This window comes from Dromiciops gliroides, chromosome X, assembly GCF_019393635.1.
Source record: "Dromiciops gliroides isolate mDroGli1 chromosome X, mDroGli1.pri, whole genome shotgun sequence".
In the NCBI taxonomy this organism is placed as follows: domain Eukaryota; kingdom Metazoa; phylum Chordata; class Mammalia; order Microbiotheria; family Microbiotheriidae; genus Dromiciops; species Dromiciops gliroides.
The window spans coordinates 49,390,958-49,409,663 of NC_057867.1; the positions used below are offsets into that span (position 1 = coordinate 49,390,958).

At 40.5% G+C, this 18,706-nt stretch overlaps 1 protein-coding gene across 1 annotated transcript in view; it reads right to left on the reverse strand.

Annotated features, from left to right (window-relative positions):
* GPC3 (glypican 3) overlaps positions 1-18,706 on the reverse strand; it is a 728,389-nt gene that overhangs the window by 688,810 nt on the left and 20,873 nt on the right. The gene's annotated exons all lie outside the window — the stretch shown is intronic.

Below are 18,706 nucleotides of genomic sequence, written 5' to 3' on the forward strand. Positions count from 1 at the left end.
ACACCTTATACTAAAATAAGGTCAAAATGGGTACATGATTTAGACATAAAAGGTGATACCATAGGTAAATTAGGAAAGGAAGGAATAGTTTACCTCTCAGATTTATGGAAAGGAGAACAGTTTATGACCAAACAAGAGATAGAGAATAGTATGTAAGGCAAAATGGATGATTTTGATTACATTAAATTTAAAAGGTTTTGTACAAACAAAAGCAATGCATCCAAAATTAGAAGGGAGGCAGAAAACTGGGAAAAAATTTTTATAGCCAGTACTTCTGATAAAGGCTTCATTTCTAAAATATATAGGGAACTAAATCAAATTTACAAGAATCCAAGTCATTCCCCAATTGAGAAATGGTCAAAGGATATGAACAGGCAGTTTTCTGATGAAGAAATCAAAGCTAACTATTGCCATATGAGAAAATGCTCTAAATCACTATTTTTTTTGTTTGTTTTTGCGGGGCAATGAGGGTTAAGTGACTTGACCAGTGTCAAGTGTCTGAGGCCGGATTTGAACTCAGGTCCTCCTGAATCCAGGGCCGGTGCTTTATCCACTGAGCCACCTAGCTGCCCCTCTAAATCACTACTGATTAGAGAAATGCAAATTAAAACAACTCTGAGGTACCACTTGACACCTATCAGATTGGCTAATATGACAAAAAAAGGAAAATAAATGTTGGAGAAGCTGTGGAAAAACTGGAACACTAATGCATTGTTGGTGGAGCTGTGAACTGATCTAACCGTTTTAGAGAGCAATTTGGAATTATACCCAAAAGGCTATAAAGCTGTGCATACCCTTTGACCCAGCAATACCACTTTTGGGTCTCTTTCCCAAAGAGATCATAAAAAAGGGAAAAGGACCTACATGTACAACAATATTTATAGCTGCTCTTTTTATGGTGGCAAGGAATTGGAAATCGAGGGGCTGCTGATCAATTGGGGAATGGCTGAACAAGTTGTGGTATATGAATGTAATGGAATTCTATGTGCTGTAAGAAACGATGAGCAGGCAGATTTCAGAGAAACCTGGAAGGACTTGCATGAACTGATGAGTGAGATGAGCAGAACCAGGAGAACATTGTACACAGTATCATCAACATTGTGTGTTGATCAACTGATAAACTTGATTCTTCTCAGCAGTACAACAGTACAAGATAGTTCCAAGGGACTCATAATGGAAAAGGCTCTGCAAATCCAGAAAAAAAAGAACTGTGGAATATGGATGCAGACTGAACCATACTATTTCTTTAAAAAAAAGAAGCCAGGTGGCCCAGTGGATAGAGCACTAGGCCTGAAGTCGAGAAGAAGAGAGTTCAAGTCCAGCCTCAGATACTTACTGGCTCTGTAACTATAAGTCTCTTAACAAGTTCCATCTGTCTCAGTTTCCTTAACTTTCAAATGGGGTTAATAATAGCACCTATTTTCCAGGGTTGTTGAGAGGGTAAAATGAGATCATATATGAAAAGTTCTTAGCATAGCACCCAGAACATAAAAAGGCCTTAATGAATTGTTTTCTTCCTCCTGTCCTTATCTAAATTTTGCACCTCCCCAGTGCCCAACACATTGCTTCACAGACAGAAGGGGCTTAATAAATATTTCTTCAATTGTCAAATCCATTAGTATCTATTCCCTAATCCTTGATGTTTCTCATTTATCTTTATTACTCATTCCTTTTAAGTAACTAACATTAAACTAATCGCTTTTTACATATGGTATTTAAACTCATATTTCTAGTACTAAAGTACATGAAGAAAGAGTAATATCTTAATTTGTATGAGTTAAAAGATGAAGTTTCATCCTTAGACCTCGTAGCTTTTCTGGTACAAATATTTAACAGAGAAAATCTCAAGTTCTTGTCTTTACTACTCTTCTCCTCTGACCCACAGTGCCTGGCATAGGGCTAGGAACATGGGGGATGCTCTATAAATACTCGTTGATTAATGCACCTTGAAGAATTGGGTCGCCTCCCAACTGTAAAACATCATGATTTCTCTCTTTATCCCACAGGTGCAAGTGTACTTTCAGCTCTACTGTTAAGTTTATTGATTAGAAAGAAGGCGGATGCTGTCAATGGTGAATTACTATAAAACCTCAATTACCAGAATGCTTAGATAACCAGAGATCTTCATTGGCAATACAACACCCTCAGGCCAATGGCACAAACCACAAGGAAACAAACTAACATCAGCGATTTTGTCCCTCTTGCCTAAACCCCCCAAAAGGTCACAGGATCAAAGGACTTAACAGGTGAAAGGGACCTCAGAGACTATCTAGACTAACTGCTCAAGCAGAGAGCATGGCAAGGTGGCCATGGTGCCGCTAGGCCTCCTGGACTCAGGAGGACCTAAGTTCAAATTTTCCTCACTTATTAACTATGGGACCTTGGACAAGCCACTTAATCTTTGAACTTCCATTTCTTCATCTGTAAAGTGAAGGGCTTTGGTTAAATGGCCTTAAAGGTCTCTCACGGGTCTGAATCTCTAATTTGATGATTCTATTGCTGAGGTATCTGGTTAATTTTCCAGATGGAGACACTGAAGCCCGGGACACTTTAGTGATCCTCGAAGTTTCAATTTCCTCATTTGTAAAAAGAGGTTAATAACATCTCAAGTACCCATCAACCTGTAAAAGAGGAGCTCTGATTATTATCATCACTTTTATTGGAGGTGTTGTGAGGCTCATAGTGTATAAAGAACAACTGATCAAACTTTAAACCACTACTTCACCATTATTATTGTTGTTGTTGTTATTATTATTATTATTTCCCAAGGACACAGAGGTAGTAAATAATAGAGCTAAGTCCTTCTGATTCTAACTCCAGTGCCCTTTCCATTTCCCTTCCCTCCTGACTTTAGGAGATACCCTGAAAATCACCGAACACGCCACAGAATTTTCTATACCTTTTTTGCATCTTCAGGTCTGCACACTGAAAATGTGTGTGCAAAATGATGACTGCAAGGCTCTGCAGAATCTTAAATCAGCCAATTCAAATTCAATTATGGTCATTGTATCATTTTTTGCGGGGGGTGGGGGGGAGGTCAGGGTTTGAGGCAATTGGGGTTAAGTGTCAAATGTCTGAGTCCGGATTTAAACTCAGGTACTCCTGACTCCAGGGCCGGTGCTTTATACACTGTGCCACCTAGCTGTCCCCATTGTATCATATTTTGAAGACACAAACACTTTAGAAAGAGATATCCTTAAACCCTCACCTCCCAAAAACATACTTTTACCAAATCCCATCTCTAGATGTGTGACCATAGGCAAGTCACTTAACCCTATATGCCTCAGTTTCCTAATCTGTAAAATGATCTGGAGAAGGAAATGGCAAGCCATGCCAGTATCTTTGCCGAGAAACCTCAAAGGGGTTCACGAAGAGTTGGACACAACTGAAATGACTGAACATCTGTCATTGAGGTTCAATGGGATAGACTCATGCTAGACTATGACTATGGAAGGGTATCCCTTACTTAAAAGGAATAGGACAGATAAGGGTGGTAGTGTGCATTAGCACGGCATATTAAAAAGATGTACTCATGAGAAAATTCAGGAACCACTGACAGGAAACCTGATGAAGGAAGAAGAACTGAGTAAACATCAATAGAGGGGCAGCTAGGTGGCACAGTGTATAAAGCACCGGCCCTGGAGTCAGGAGTACCTGAGTTCAAATTCGGCCTCAGACACTTAACACTTAACTAGCTGTGTGACCCTGGGCAAGTCACTTAACTTTCATTGCCCTGCAAAAAAATCAACAGAGACCAAAATAAAGGCAATATTGTCGTAGAAATATACTACAGACCACCTAAGCAGACAGAAACTATACATGAGAAGTTCAAGAAATAGATCATGAGCCTGAAATAGAAGCATTATATTATAGTGATGGAAAAGATTAATTATCAAAATAATTGATGCCATTTTTTGCCAACAGTAGAGCAGCTAATAATTTCTTAACTTGCCTTAGCTATTTCACCTCCTAAGACATTGAAGGAATAACAATGATAACTACTATTCTGGACATGATTCTCACCAACAAGGAAGAGCCAATTATTGAAGCAGAAATTATGAGAAATTGTGAGGAGTAGCGGAAGGGAAGAGGACAGACTACTCTCTCTTAGAATTTATAAGAGAGAATGTAAGCTTCTTAAGGGCAAAGAGTATTTCATTTGTGTCTTGACATCTCCAGCAGTGTCTTTTATAGAACAGGCACTTCAAAATAACTTGGGGGATTGGAAAGATGGTAGTGCCCTAAATATATATAGGGGAGCCACATTCTAGGCATGAGTACTATCCTCTTCCTGGCACAATTATGTCAAGGGATACAAATGGGAAACCAAGTATTAGATAGGGTATCCATGGCTTCAACTGAGTTTCTGTTACCACAAGAAGATAGCGTGTCAAAATGAAGTGATCTAAGATAAAGGAGACTTGGTTAATCAAGTGGAGACTCCAGAGGTCACAATGAAATAGGAAGGCAGATGAGGATGCAGACCAGGAATGGGGTAGGGATAAGGTAGACAGGGATGGAGAGAAAGAAAGACTTCCTAAGAATGAGAGCTACCTTAAAACATGAAAGGTCATTTCTGGAGGTAGCAGCTCCTCCCCTCCCCACCCCCCACTGGAGGTCTTTAAGCAAAGGCTAGACAGACGGTCACTTTTTTGAGCTCTCATCGACGAGCGAGCGACACCTTGTTCAGGTACAGCCTGGCCTACATGGCCTCTGAGGATTCTTCCAAAACCGAGATGCAATGGTCCAGTTCCAGATTTCTGCTACTTCTTACTGTGTGACTGACCACAGCCAAATCCATCTCTGGGCTTCAATTTCTGCTTCCACAAAATGAAGACAACTCATCTAATGTTATGAAAAATACATGAAAGGGAGGCCGTGACTTCTTCAGGATTAATGGAATAAAGGGGTATTCCTTCCTGATGATTGGTGTTTGGAGATACTTTTTCTTTTTTTGTAAGGCCATTGGGGTTAAGTGACTTGCCCAGGGTCACAGAGCCAGTAAGTGTTAAGTGTCTGAGGCCGGATTTGAACTCAAGTCCTCCTGACTCCAGGGCTGGTGCTCTATCCACTGCAGCGCCACCTAGCTGTCCCTTGGGGATACTTTTTAATGACTTTGTGAAATAATGTTTGCTAGGCAATATTGGGCAGCCCGTGGACACTTGCTCTACACCAAGGACATTAAAGCAGCCCCTATGTAAGTATAAGCAATTGTTTCAGTTATCTTTGCTCTAAATGGATTTTGACAGGGTTTCCTTTTTCAAGTCAGAAATCAAATTCCTCCTGTTTTGGCTCAGATGACAACAGGCCTCAATCAGGGTTACTGACTCAAAGGGCTATCCTATTTATTCAGCTACCCTGGAGGAAGCTGCTGCCAAGAAAAGGAGAGGGACTAGTTGTCACTAAATCTAACTGAGCACTGTGTAAGAGGCTGAAGCCAAAATACCATTTGGGGTTTCGAGACAGTGACATTTATAGGAGATCAAATTTAAACTCTCTTCTACACAAGCTTCAAGCTTATTTTAAATGTGCTCTAAACACAAAAGCTTTATGCTTCTCTACAGGGAAAGAAAACCATAGCCAGTTCTAGTTCACCAGGCTCTTACTACATAAACTTGGAAAGTTTAATGATATTCCAAGAAGAGGTCCTGATGAAAGGGAATGGAGCTTACTGGGCCAAAAAGGACAAAGGCTGAAGCTGGAGTCTAAGGACCAGGATGAGGATTCGAATGCCGACTCTGCTACTTAATAGCTACCAGTGTAACCTCTTCCTCCATGAGTCTCACTTTCCTCATCTGGAAAAGAAGAAGGCTGGTGTGATGCTTACACTGGGCTAGATTACCTCAGAAATCCCTTCTAGTTCTAAGCCTATGATCCTAACTAGATTTAAAATAAGGTCAGTTGAGCAGCTAGGTGGCACAGTGGATAAAGCGCCGGCCCTGGATTCAAGAGGACCCGAGTTCAAATCCAGCCTCAGACACTTGACACTTACTAGCTGTGTGACCCTGGGGAAGTCACTTAACCCTCATTTCCCCACCAAAAAAAATTTTTTTAATTTAAAAAATAAAATAAGGTCAGTTGGGCATGCATCACATGCAAACACACATACACAAAATTTTCTACATTTCTAACAGTTACTTTTTACATCTTGCTCTCCAACTGGCAAATAGACTAAGCTTTGGGAAAGGTGTATGAGCCCTTCTACAATGCAGATGAGACATATATACATGTACTCCCTTCTACCTCGGAGTCCCATGATGCTCCATTCTACTTACTATAATGACAGCCCAATAGTCTTACTTTACAAAGATGAAACTGAGGCACAAAGAAAAGAACTTTCCCCAGGTCACACAGAGAGTAAACAATGTACCCAAGACACAGATGGAGGCTTCTTGAACCCTAGTCTATTCTTGCCACTATACCATGCAGCTGGATTGCTTCCTGAGCAACCAGAAAAGCAATTTCATTTAATTCAGAAAGACATATTAAGGAATTTCATAACTTTTCTTTACTTTAAGCTTACAGAAATCCCATCATTTTACTGTCCCTGCCACTTCAAGAAAAAAATTGAAATAATATTTTAGAGGGGCAACTAGGTGGTGCAGTGATTAGAGCACTGGCCCTGGAGTCAGGAGTACCTGAGTTCAGATCCAACCTCAGACACTTACTAGCTGTGTGACCCTGGGCAAGTCACTTAACCCCAATTGCCTCACCCCCCCCCCAAAAATAATAATAATATTTTAGAGAAAGAAAACCCCAAAACATTATAAACACCATGTTTTGTGGAAAGTACAACTTTAATTAAGACTAGCTTCTATTATATTCGAATGGGGGGAAATCCTATCTACCATCCTCAGTGCCTTCGTTTTAAGAACTGCTCAAAAAAAATACCCTCCCAGTGCCTTTGTTTAAAGAATTTTTTTAAAAAACAGGAACAATTTATCAGGATTGCTAAAAGTGGCTTACAATCTAGGAAAATGCTCAGAAAGTGCTAAGAGTTCAAGATTCTTGAAACAGGAAGAAAAAAAATCTTCTAAAGAAAAGAAAATCAATTTAAGGAGGCAGATTTGAATAGGATCAAAGAACAAACTGAAAACACTCCAGGAAAAGGACAAAGAGGAAACACACATGTCCTGATGAATCTATCATAAGAGTATGAGATTGTTACCATGCACTTGCTGCTTTTTCCTAGAAGTGAAGAGGATAGGAAGAAAAGCCTATGAATTAAGCAAAGCATTGTGAAAGGAACTGCATTACAAATAGGGATACCATAAAAAGTAAGAAGTAGGGCAAGATTACAAAGATGTACAGATAAACAGCAAGTAGTTCAAATAAAAAGTAGATAAACTAAAGCAAGAAGGAAAATAACCTACAATTCAACTAATATTTAGTAAATTTCAATGACATTCAAGGTCCTGTGCTTGACACTAATGACCCAAAGATGAAAAAGGACCTATTGTCCCTGACCTTAGAGCACTTACATTCTACTAGAGGCAACAGGACAAATTTATAAGTAAGGTTGATACAAAGTCAAGAGTGATGTGGGCAAAGAGGGCTTCATGAAAAAGGTAGCCCCTGAAATGACCCTTGAAGTAATATGAGTCAGGGCAGCTAGGTGGCACAGTGGAGAAAGCACCGGCCCTGGAGTCAGGAGGACCTGAGTTCAAATTTTACCTCAGACACTTGACACACTAGCTGTGTGAACCTGGGCAAGTCACTTAACCCTCATCGACCCGCAAAAAAAACCAAATAAACAAAAAGAAGTAACATGAAGTCAACCAGTAGAGATAAAGAATTATGCTTCATGAAAACTTTAAATTAAAATGTTTATTATTTGTTAAAGAACACCATGCTTCAATGGTCTGGGAATTCATCTGATTAAATACTCATCAAGAATCTGTGGAACATAATCAAGACCTGTAGAAAAATGGACTATTCGTCAAAAGTACACTTAATACTCAATGTGTTAAGTATGTTCTCATAAAGAAGAATTAAAGAATAGATCTCAAAATTAAAAAGAAGTATGCTTCAGGTATGGGAGACACAGTTTAGAAGAAAGTCGGTCCATGGCTAGAATTTAGTGTGTGAAGGCAGATAGAAATTGTGCTTAAAAGAAAAAAGAAAGAAGGCTGGATAGGTAGGTCGGAACCAGATTGTAGAGGGCTTTAAATACTAGGCTAAGGAATTCACTTTTGTCCTATGTGCTTTGGACCCATGCATCAGGAATATTATTTTTGTGCCTAAGCGAAGAATGAATTGGAGATGGAAGAGATTAGACGCAGAATTGCCAGTTAGGAAGCTATCACAACAGTCCAAGTAAAAGGGAATGAAGGCCTGAACTGTTTAAGTGGAGAAGAGGAAACAAATGCCAAGACATATCACTGAGCTAGAATTGACAGGGCTTAGTAAGTGACTGGATATAAAGAACTGAGGAAGAAGGAAGAATGTCAAAGACGTCAGTAAGTCAGGGAGACAAGGAGCATGGTGGTAGCTTACAAAAAACAAACGTATGGAGAGAAGAGTTTAAGGCGGTTGAGGGAAGGTGCTTTGGATATATTGATTTTGTTTGGTTTTGGTTTTTTGTGAGGCAATTGGGGTTAAGTGACTTGCCCAGGGTCACACAGCTAGTAAGTGTCAAGTATCTGAGGCCTGGTTTGAACTCAGGTCCTCCTGGCTCCAGGGCCAGTGCTCTACCCACTGTGCCACCTAGCTGCCCCTGGACATATTGATTTTGAGATGCTCATAAGACATCTAGGAAGAAATGTCTATCAGGCAATTGATGAGATGTTAAGTTTGAATATAAAGATAGGTGAATCTATGGGAACGTATAAGATTACTGAGGGAGAGAATATAGAAAACAAAGAGAAGCACAGGGTTTTTGAGGACAAACACTTAGTGGAGTGCCCTGTGGAGCCAAGCACAAGTCTAATCCTTCTTCTATACAACAGCTTTTCAAATCATTTTATGATCATTTCCTCCCCTTCTGCAAGCTCCAAGTTTTCAGGCTAACGATCCTGAGGTTCATTCACCTAAAGCTCAGCTAGTCACCACTGGTTTAGCCCTTCACCTTCCTGGCCACCCTGCTCTAGATGTTCTCCTATGCTCCCCAAACTGTGACTTCAACAACTGAAAACCAATCTCCAGATGTGGTCTTACTGGGCAGTACAATATATATTTAGGGTAGAACGATCACCTTCTATGTTCTAGATACCATTACTCTCCAAGCAGCCTAGAATTGTAATGACTAATATTTGGGTTTGGTCACTCAACCAACTCTGATTCCTCCAAACTATACAAGTGTCTACCCTCTTCTCTCCATCTCGTCCACAAAGTTGGCATGACAGACTTTATTAAATGTTTTGCCGAAACCTAGGTAAGCTGTGCCTATAACAATCCACTAATCTAGGAACTCTGTAGTCTATTAACTCTGTCTAAAAGGAAATAGTTAATCTGGTATGACCTATTCTTGGTTTCAGAATAGGTCATGTCAGGCTAATCTTGCTAGACCACCTAATAAATGTTTATCGAATCAATGACTGGTCTTCCAGTAGAGGGGATAAGTTGAGGCATAGTAAAAAATAAATTTAGATAGCTAAAGTGGAGCCAAATTATGCAGCACTTGGGAGAAGCCTGGACTTGGATAGCTGTGCAGTGCTGCAGCAGATAGAGTCCTGGGTCTAGAGTCAGAAATATGTGAGTTCAAATCCAGCATATCAGACACTTGACACGTACTGTGTGACCCTAGGCAAGTCACTTCACCCTGTTTGCCTCACTTTCCTCACGGGCAAAATGGGGGCACATTAGAGAAGGAAATGGCAAACCACTCCAGTATCTTTACCAAGAAAACCCCATGGATGTTGTCCATGGTGTCAAAAAGAGTCGGACACAACTGAACAGCAACTGAACTTGAGCTGATTGATGAGAAATAGGGAGTTACTGTAACTTCTTGAATAGAAGAGTTATGTTCTAAAAAAAACATGTATTAGGAAAATTAGTGTGGCAGTCTGAAATTAGAACTACATTAGGTAGCCCTCTCAAGGTCACTTCCAGCCCTGTTTCTATAATTACCTTTATTATCATCTATATGTTAGCTCTTTTATTAGACTGCAATTTTATCTAATGACTACAGATTGTCAAAAATGACACTAGAAAGCACATTTAAGAATAGAAGAAATGCTCATGTAGACCCTGATTCTTATAGTTTCCTAGGAGGAGATCAAATGTATTCAAAAGCAACAGGAGAGAATGAATCTCAGGGCTCAGTAACAGGGAAAATGAAAACCTTTTCCTCCAATATTAAAAAAGAGGTGATTTGACACATTTCATTGCCAAGGTCTGCTTTCTGAACAGTGGATAATATTTTTTTGCTAACAAAAGTACATTGTGCTAAAAATAATAATGTAGCATTGTCATTAAAGTAATATTAAGCAAAGGAATTAATGATATCTAGAACAAGTTACTTCATGACATGCACAGAAAATAATCAATGCCTATTAAAACTACCCAAAGGATTAAGTGCGGGTCGCCGCACTAATGAAGTAAATGATAAATCAGGTGTTTTAAAAGGTATTTTGAAACTGAGGACAAGTCAATTTGCCATCCAAAAATATTAACTAATTTCTTTAACATCTAGCAGTGACTTCCTATTAGAATAGAACACTTTTCTCCTAATTAATCATTCTCTAAATCAAATCCTACATGCTCATTAATTTCTCACTAACCAAGACAGGAGGCAGATGAAAGAAACTGCTGTCTTTGAAATCAGCTGGGGAAGTGATGCTTGCTGCTAGGAGAAATTGTCCAAGAGAAGAGAGATGAAGGTGACATTTCCATCACTTATCCTGAAAGAGTACACCCTTGCAGGAGGAAGGTTCTCAGGATTAGGACTCAAGACACTGAATCCACAGTCTCAATGTGTTTAGTCCCCACTTTAAGAAAAAAGAGGAGTGAGAAACTGGAACTACTTTGCTGAGGGACCAAGGACTCAAGTAAACTTTGGAGATGATCAATTATTTCAAGCTACAAAGAGCCATACATAGATGAAAGAAAAAAACTGGTTCCTAGTCTGTTGTCAATTGTCCATGTGGAATTTTTTCCTCAATTTATAATCCCAGATTTGCTCCTCCTGCCCCAATCCTGCCCTACCTGCATCATCTAACTTACTTCAGAGACCCTTCCTTCAGGCAGAAACATAAACTCATTTTAAAACAAAATGTATACAAGTAAACCTTCCGTTTAAATATACATACAACACATCCTAGAGGAAAATGGAAATGATTTAGGGCCCTAGTTTGGGAGTAGCTCTCACCACTATGTCGACCATATCACCTTTTTTTTTTTTTTTAAGAAATTTTTCTTTCAATTTTTAAAAATTTTTTGCAGGGCAATGAGGGTTAAGTGACTTTCCCAGGGTCACATAGCTAATACATGTCAAGTGTCTCAGGCTGGATTTTGAACTCAGGTCCTCCTGAATCCAGGGCTGGTGCTTTATCCACTGCACCACCTAGCTTCCCCCCCCCCACCATATTGCTTTTTGATTAATTATAGCAGGGTCTAAGGTTTCAGGGTATTGGGAGGGAGAGGGGAAAGGGAATGGAGCTCTGAAGACACCTAAATGGTATCTTTAGCCTAAGTGATATCAATAGCCATAGAAGTGGAGGCACTAGAAAAGGCAGGCTGAATTGGGAAAACATTGTCGAGAAGTTACCTTTTTTTTTGGGGGGGGGGGGGTCTGGGCAATGAGGGTTAAGTGACTTGCCCAGGGTCACACAGCTAGTAAGGGTCAAGTGTCTGAGGCCGAATTTGAACTCAGGTCCTCCTGAATCCAGGGCTGGTGCTTTATCCACTGCGCCACCTAGCTGCCCCGGGAAGGTCCTTTTTTTAAATGAACAATACACTAGGGATTTCTAATTTTTGTTAAGGGGAACAAATAGACCCTGTGCTACTTAAAGATGTGCTTAGTTTTTTGACTGTTTTTTTCTCACAACCTAGCTAATGTGGGAATGTTTTCCATGACTACTCATGTATAATTTATTTTGAAATGCTTGAGTTCTAGTGGGTGGGGGATGGGAATAGAGAAGGAAGAAAAGTTGGAACAATTTTTTTTTAAAAATTGATGTTAAAATTTGTTTTTACATATATTTTGGAAAATAAAATTCTATTCAAAACAAACAAACAAACAAACAAAAAAGACGTGCTTTACTCCCCTCCATACCAAAATGATGCTTTTCAGGTTCCCCGATACACACCCTTGGAGGTAAACCATAGGCAAGTTATTGCCAAACGATAAGCTCCCTGAAGCCAGGGACCATGTTCCTTATTTACTTTCCTATCTCCCACAGCACCAAACATCTGGCCTTAGACATGTTAAGTGTCCTACATTTGTTAGGAAAGTGAATCCGGCAGCTTATCTGCCTGAAGCACGTGAGAGCCTAGCTAAAGCTCCGATTCGAGGATGGCACCAACTCAAACATTTGTGTCCCAACTAGGTGCCTGACACTGTTCTGGGGATACCAAGAGGAAACTCAACCATCTCTGCCCCTCCTGAAGGAGCTAACAATCTAAAACAGGGAGGCTGAAGACCCAGCCACAAATAGGCCAGACACCTTCTCGAGTTCAAATCTGCCTTCAAATACTTATTAGCTGTATGACCCTGATTAATTCACTTAACCCTGTTTGCCTCAGTTTCCTTATCTGTAAAATGAGCTGTAGAAGAAAATGGCAAACCACTCCAGTATCTTTGCAAAGAAAATCTCATATAGGGTCAGGAAGAGTCAGACAATACTGAAATGACTGGACAACAATTGCTATTCCACACGTTGAAGTACCTGGGATAATTTCTTTTAGGAGATGCAACCCCCCAAAAAATCCATTTTAGTTTATACTTCTAGTCCTCAAATATATAAACTTGGGACATAACTAGGAGTTTGTGTACTTTGGGCCAAATTCCCAGAGCTGTTCCCCCTCCAAACCAAGTTAAAATGATTGCTTCTACTCTAAGTCCCTTACCCCAAGACTAATATGAAACTCTAATCCTGGCTCTGCTATTGACTAGGTAACCTTGAACTAGTCACTTTCTCTTTTCCGGTTCTCTGTTTTCCCTTCTGTAAAATTAAGATCTTGGGCTAAATGACTTCTGAGGACCCTCTCAGCGCTAGGAGTCTGAGTTAGAAAACCGTTTGTCAATCACCCACTTGCCAAGCATTTAGTAAGTATCTACTATACCATATTCTCTGGAGATCTCCATACAAAAAAGAGCTACCAGCAAGATACAATTTGTCCACAGATAAGTAAATACAGGATATATACATACATACACACACAAATAGTGATGGGGAGTGGGATTAAAAACTACAGGAATCAGTAAAGACCTCTCAAAGGAGGTGGTACTTCAGCTGAGCTTTGAAGGAATCTAGGGGTTGGAAGAGGCAGACAAGAGGAAGAACACGCTCCAGGCATGGGAGACAGGCTGGAAAATGACGGGAAGATGAACTGTCATAGAGGGGGAACAGCAAGTAAGATGGTCTGGTTAGAAGAGAGTGTACATGAGAAGGAATAACACATATAACAAGTCCTAGAGGGAAGAGCTTTAAACGCCCAAACAGAGGCAATTGTATTTTATCCTAAAGGTGATCTGGGGAGAATGGGGGCAGAGTCACTGAAGTTTCTTCAGCAGAGAGACATAGTCAAACTGAGTTTTAGGGGTGTTAATCTGGCAACTGTGTGGAGATTGTACTAGAAGATCGGATTCAGGGAGCATCATTGCTATGGCAATGCTTCAAATGAGAGGTGAGAAAGGCCTAGACTAGGGTGGCTACGTGAGTAGAGAAGGTGACAGATTTGAGAAATGCCAAGGAGGTGAAAGTATATGGGAGGGAGGGGGATTGAAGAGCTAAGGATAGCTCCTAGGTTGTGATCCTTAGTGAGGGGAAAATGGTAAAGGAAGGGTAGGGTGGTTTATAGAGGGAAAGGGAAATAGTTATAATTTGGACATATTTTTGTTGTTGTCGAGTTGTTTTTCAGTCCTGTTCTATTCTCCATGACCCCACTTGGGGTTTTATGGGCAAAGATGCTGGGGTGATTTGCCATTTCCTTCTGCACCTTATTTTTCAGATGAAGAAAGTGAGGCAAATGAGTTTAAGTGACTTGCCCAGGGTCACACAGCTAGTAAGTGCCTGAGGTCAGATTTGAACTCAAGAAAAGGTGTCCACCTGACTCCACACTGAGCATCCTAACTACTGTACCACCTAGATATTCCCTCCTACCCCCAAAATATTACACCAATTAAAATTTATTGAGTCTATTGTGTTAGGTTAGGAAAAGCTATTAAAAATATAATTCTTCCCTTACATTAGGCCTTGTTTACACCACTGGGGTGTAATAACAGTGAGGGTACAAGGCAGGATTACTTTAGGCCCCTTATACTGTTGTACCCTGGGCAAATCTAGCCTTAGCACCTACTTCCACCCTAATGCAGAGCCAGAGCAAAGTTCTCTCCCTTCTTTTCTATCCCATTTAGGCCCTATATAGCCATCATACTATTTTACTTCCAGTATATCCTCCCTTCCTCTCCTCTATCTAAAGAAATCCCCCTCAAATAGCATGAAAGAATAAAGATCAATGCCTATGTACTATGACCAATCAGGACTTCTGAGCAATGACAATGAAGCATGCTCCTCCAGAGAGGAAAGGTGGATTATAGGCACAGAATGAATGAAGTGACAGACAAGGTCAATGTTAGCTGCACTTACTTGTTACAAAGCAGGGCTCAATATTTGGGGTGGGACAAAAGTAACAGTCACATAAAAAAGGAGGAGCATTAAATTAAATATTTTTAAAGACTAGTGCCCAAAGAAACTATAGGGTGAATCTTGTTCCATGACCAGGCACCACATGGACTCATCAATTCAGCTATACCTAACCCTTTTCATACAGATCCCTGGTACCTTCTAAATTAAGCCACTGACTACGTAGGCAAACAACAACTAACTTTGCCTCTCTCACAACTTCTTAACTGCCCTCCTGGTCTTAGATTTCCATTCCCCACCCTCTTCTTCAGGACATCCTGCATACTACCACTCTGCCTTTTTTCTTTAAATACTATTTTTCACCATGTCGTTTTCCCATGTTCAAAACCCTACTTTGTGAGAAAGTTAGTTTCCAATCCCTGGAAGTGCTGGAGCAGAAAATGGACTGTCTGGGTTACTGTACACGAGGTTCCTTTACATGAGGTTCCTGTACTCCGTGGAAGTGAGAAGGTAACCGCTAAGGTCTCTTCCAATCCAGATTCTATGATATATACAGCTTATGATATATTCGTGACTATTTCAAAGATGGCTTCTCCAAAGAGGCTGTTTCCTTTACATAGTGATCTTCCACTCCACTCTCACATCAACCATCCTGATTCAGGCCCTTACCACTTTTCACCTAGATCAGGAATTCTCAATCTTGTTTGTGTCGTGGACCCCCTTTGGCAGTGGGGTGAAACCTATGAAACCCTCCTCAGAATAATATTTTAAGAAAATATGTAGGATTATTAAGGAAGCCTACAGTTAGTGAAATATTTTTAAAAACAAGTTCATGTACCCCAAGTTAAGAATCCACAAACTAGATTATTAAAATAGCCTCCTGTCTATACACATTTCTCTACCCCAAATACTCCTAATCTTCCTAATGAAACACACCATTGCAATCACACAACTCTTCTACTAAAAAAAGAAAATCTTCAATAGTTCTCTACTGCCTAAAGATTCAAGTTTCAATTCCTAATCCTGGCACTGAAAAATCTCCACAATCTAATTCTGACCTGTCCATCCAGCCTTCTGTCATGCTACTGACAAGCTGGACTCCTATCTCCACCCCACCCCAATTCCAATCTTGCTCTCTCCCGTCTCCATGCCTTTGCTGGTACCATTGACCATGTCTTGAATGGCCTCACCCTCACCCACAATCTTTATTTGAAGACAGAAAGAAACTTCAGTTAGGTCTAACTCAGCTGCCATCTCCTCTATCCTTGAACCACACCCAGCCCTCCTCCACATAGTAAAACAATCTCTCTCCCCTCCAACTTCTCATAGACCTTTCTCTTACATCATTGTTATTTATGTACATGTCTTTCCCCGAATTAGACCCTAAGCTCCTCAGAGCAGGTCCTGTGACATAGTTATCTTTGTATCTCCAGGGCTGATCATGGGGCTCTGGCATACAGTAGGTGCCCAATAATTAAATTATCAAATGGCAGTTACTGAATCCTGAAACAGGAAGCAAGTTTGGCACGTAAGAACCAATTCTAAGTTTCTGCAAGTACCACAGTATTTCTCTTTTATCAGAATCTTCTCATCTGTGACAGCGCTGTCATTTACCACTTTGCATATAATCCCATAAGTTATACCTAAGACTACATATGCCTCAACTAGGAAAAGGCAGCCTTTTGCTTCCCAGATATTTCTGGCTTTCAAAATTCCCTGTAGCAGATGTCTCTGCAATCCATAAAGACAAGAGCTGGGCTGGATCAGAATGTAGCATTGCCATCATCCTGCGAAGTCTGTGAAAATGTTAGTCAAGGGTTTAAAGAACCAAGTGCTTCCCTCCAGCAATAGGACCCAGAAAAAAATATTTGCTTAATTAAGAAGGGGAAAAAATGTGTGTCCTGGCATAATCTACAGCATAAAGTCCAGGCCAAGGCAGGAGGAATGCTAGGTTCTATTTAAGGTCTGCCCTTCTAGTCCCCAAACAAAGTGAGCAAGTCCCTTCACCCTCTTGGTCTCAATTTAACAACATGAAAAATAGTCATTCACAGGAATAATCCAAGAGCTGGAAGTTCTGTGAAGACAAGGTCCAAGCCTCAACTAAACTTGGTATCTTCGCCCAGCACCAAGGACAGCGATCCGCACAAAGTTGGGGCTTGCAAGTGTTTGTTGAATTGAATAAGTTGCATTTAATAATTGTTTTTAACAAAAGAAAGACATAAAAAAAGAACCAGGGCAAAATCACAAGGACATACAGATATACAGCAAGTACTTCAAAGAAAAAGTAGAAAAGCTAAAGCAAGAAGGGAAATGCAACCTGTGATTCAGCCAAACATGTTGCCAAGTCAGTAAGATGCAAGGTCCTGTGCTTGACATTGATGACCCAAAGATGAAAAGGGAACTGCCGTCCCTGCCCTTAAGGAGCTTCAATTCTACCAGAGGGAATAGGACACTTTTACATATAAGGAAGATCCAAGGTAAAGCATGATTAGAGTGAAGAGGGCAGTCTCTGAGGTGATCCTTGAAGTAAAAGAAATGAAGGGCTATGCTCCAGGCATGCTGCATGAATGCAGAGGGGCAATGAAAAGCATGCCAAGTTTGGGAGAGAGCAAGTAGTTCAGTCTAAGAAATAGTGTTAGCAGATTTTAGATGCTGAGCTCCCCAGAGGCCTCCTTTTTATGTGGTCTGACTGTAAAGGTCCTAGGAAACACCCCTCAAAAAGAAAAATAACCTCCCACCCCAAGCCCTGAAAGTGTAATAAGAGTGGGCAATTCCTTGGGGTTTAATGATCTTAGGCAAGTTTCTTTCCCTGTCTGAGCCTCAATTTCCTCCTCTGTAAAATGACTGGGGTGGACTAGATGAACTCTAAGGTCTCTTCCAGCTTTAATTCCCAAGATCCATGATCAATCACTCTCCCAGTCTTCATCTTTTAAAATGCAAATATTTTCAGGAAGCACAATAGTGCCCTAACAACTCAGCGTAAAGGAATTGCGCTTCTTTCTCCCTCAGGAGAGGGAAAACAGAGAGGATGTTTGGAACACAGAAAAAGGAATCAGGAGCCAAAGACAAAGGCTGCCTAGAGTCAGCACTAGCTGGATTTTCTAGCATCTAACCACATTGAATTCCAGCAAAGAAGATCTTAGAGACCAAAAAATTTTACCACACTGCATGAGATTATAGGGTTTCTGGCTGGAAAGAACTTTAGAGATTATCTAGTATAACTTCCTAGATACTTTTCTAGGACACTGAGGTCTACAGATTTCAATCTGGGTTCTGGTATGCCTTTTAGTATTTCTGTTGACAGCAAATTATGTGGATCCCTCTGACCCTCTACCCCTGCTCCTCCCCACAAAAAAATGTTGCTAGCTGCGGGAAGCAACAGGAATAATTTGTAATATTTTGAAAAACATAACACTTCCCATTATTAGCAATAAACAAACATAAGGAAACCCTGGTAAAAGTCAAAGAAGAGTGTCCAGCTAAATCAGAAAACAAAACATCAATAGCAAGTGTGGTACTGTGTAGACTTAAAAGTCAGAGGACCAGGGGCAGCTAGGTGGTGCAGTAAATAAAGCACCAACCCTGGATTCAGGAGGACCCGAGTTCAAATCCAGCCTCAGACACTTGACACTTACTAGCTGTGTTGACCTTGGGCAAGTCACTTTATCCTCAGTGTGTGTGGGGGGGGGGAACACGACAGAGGACCTCAGTTCAAATCCTGATTGTGCTACCTACTACCTTTGTGACTTTGAACAGGTTACTTAGCCACTCTAGTTCTAAATTTCCTCATTTGTAAAAGGAGATTAGACTAGATGATCTCTAAAGTCTCTTCAGGCTCTAAATCTATGAACCCAAGATCCTAAGAGTAAGGTAGGCAGAGTCAAAAGGACAGTGGTTGGAGTCCAGATTTGAATCCCAGCTCTGATACTTAACTATCTGTGTGTTCGTGCACAAGTCAG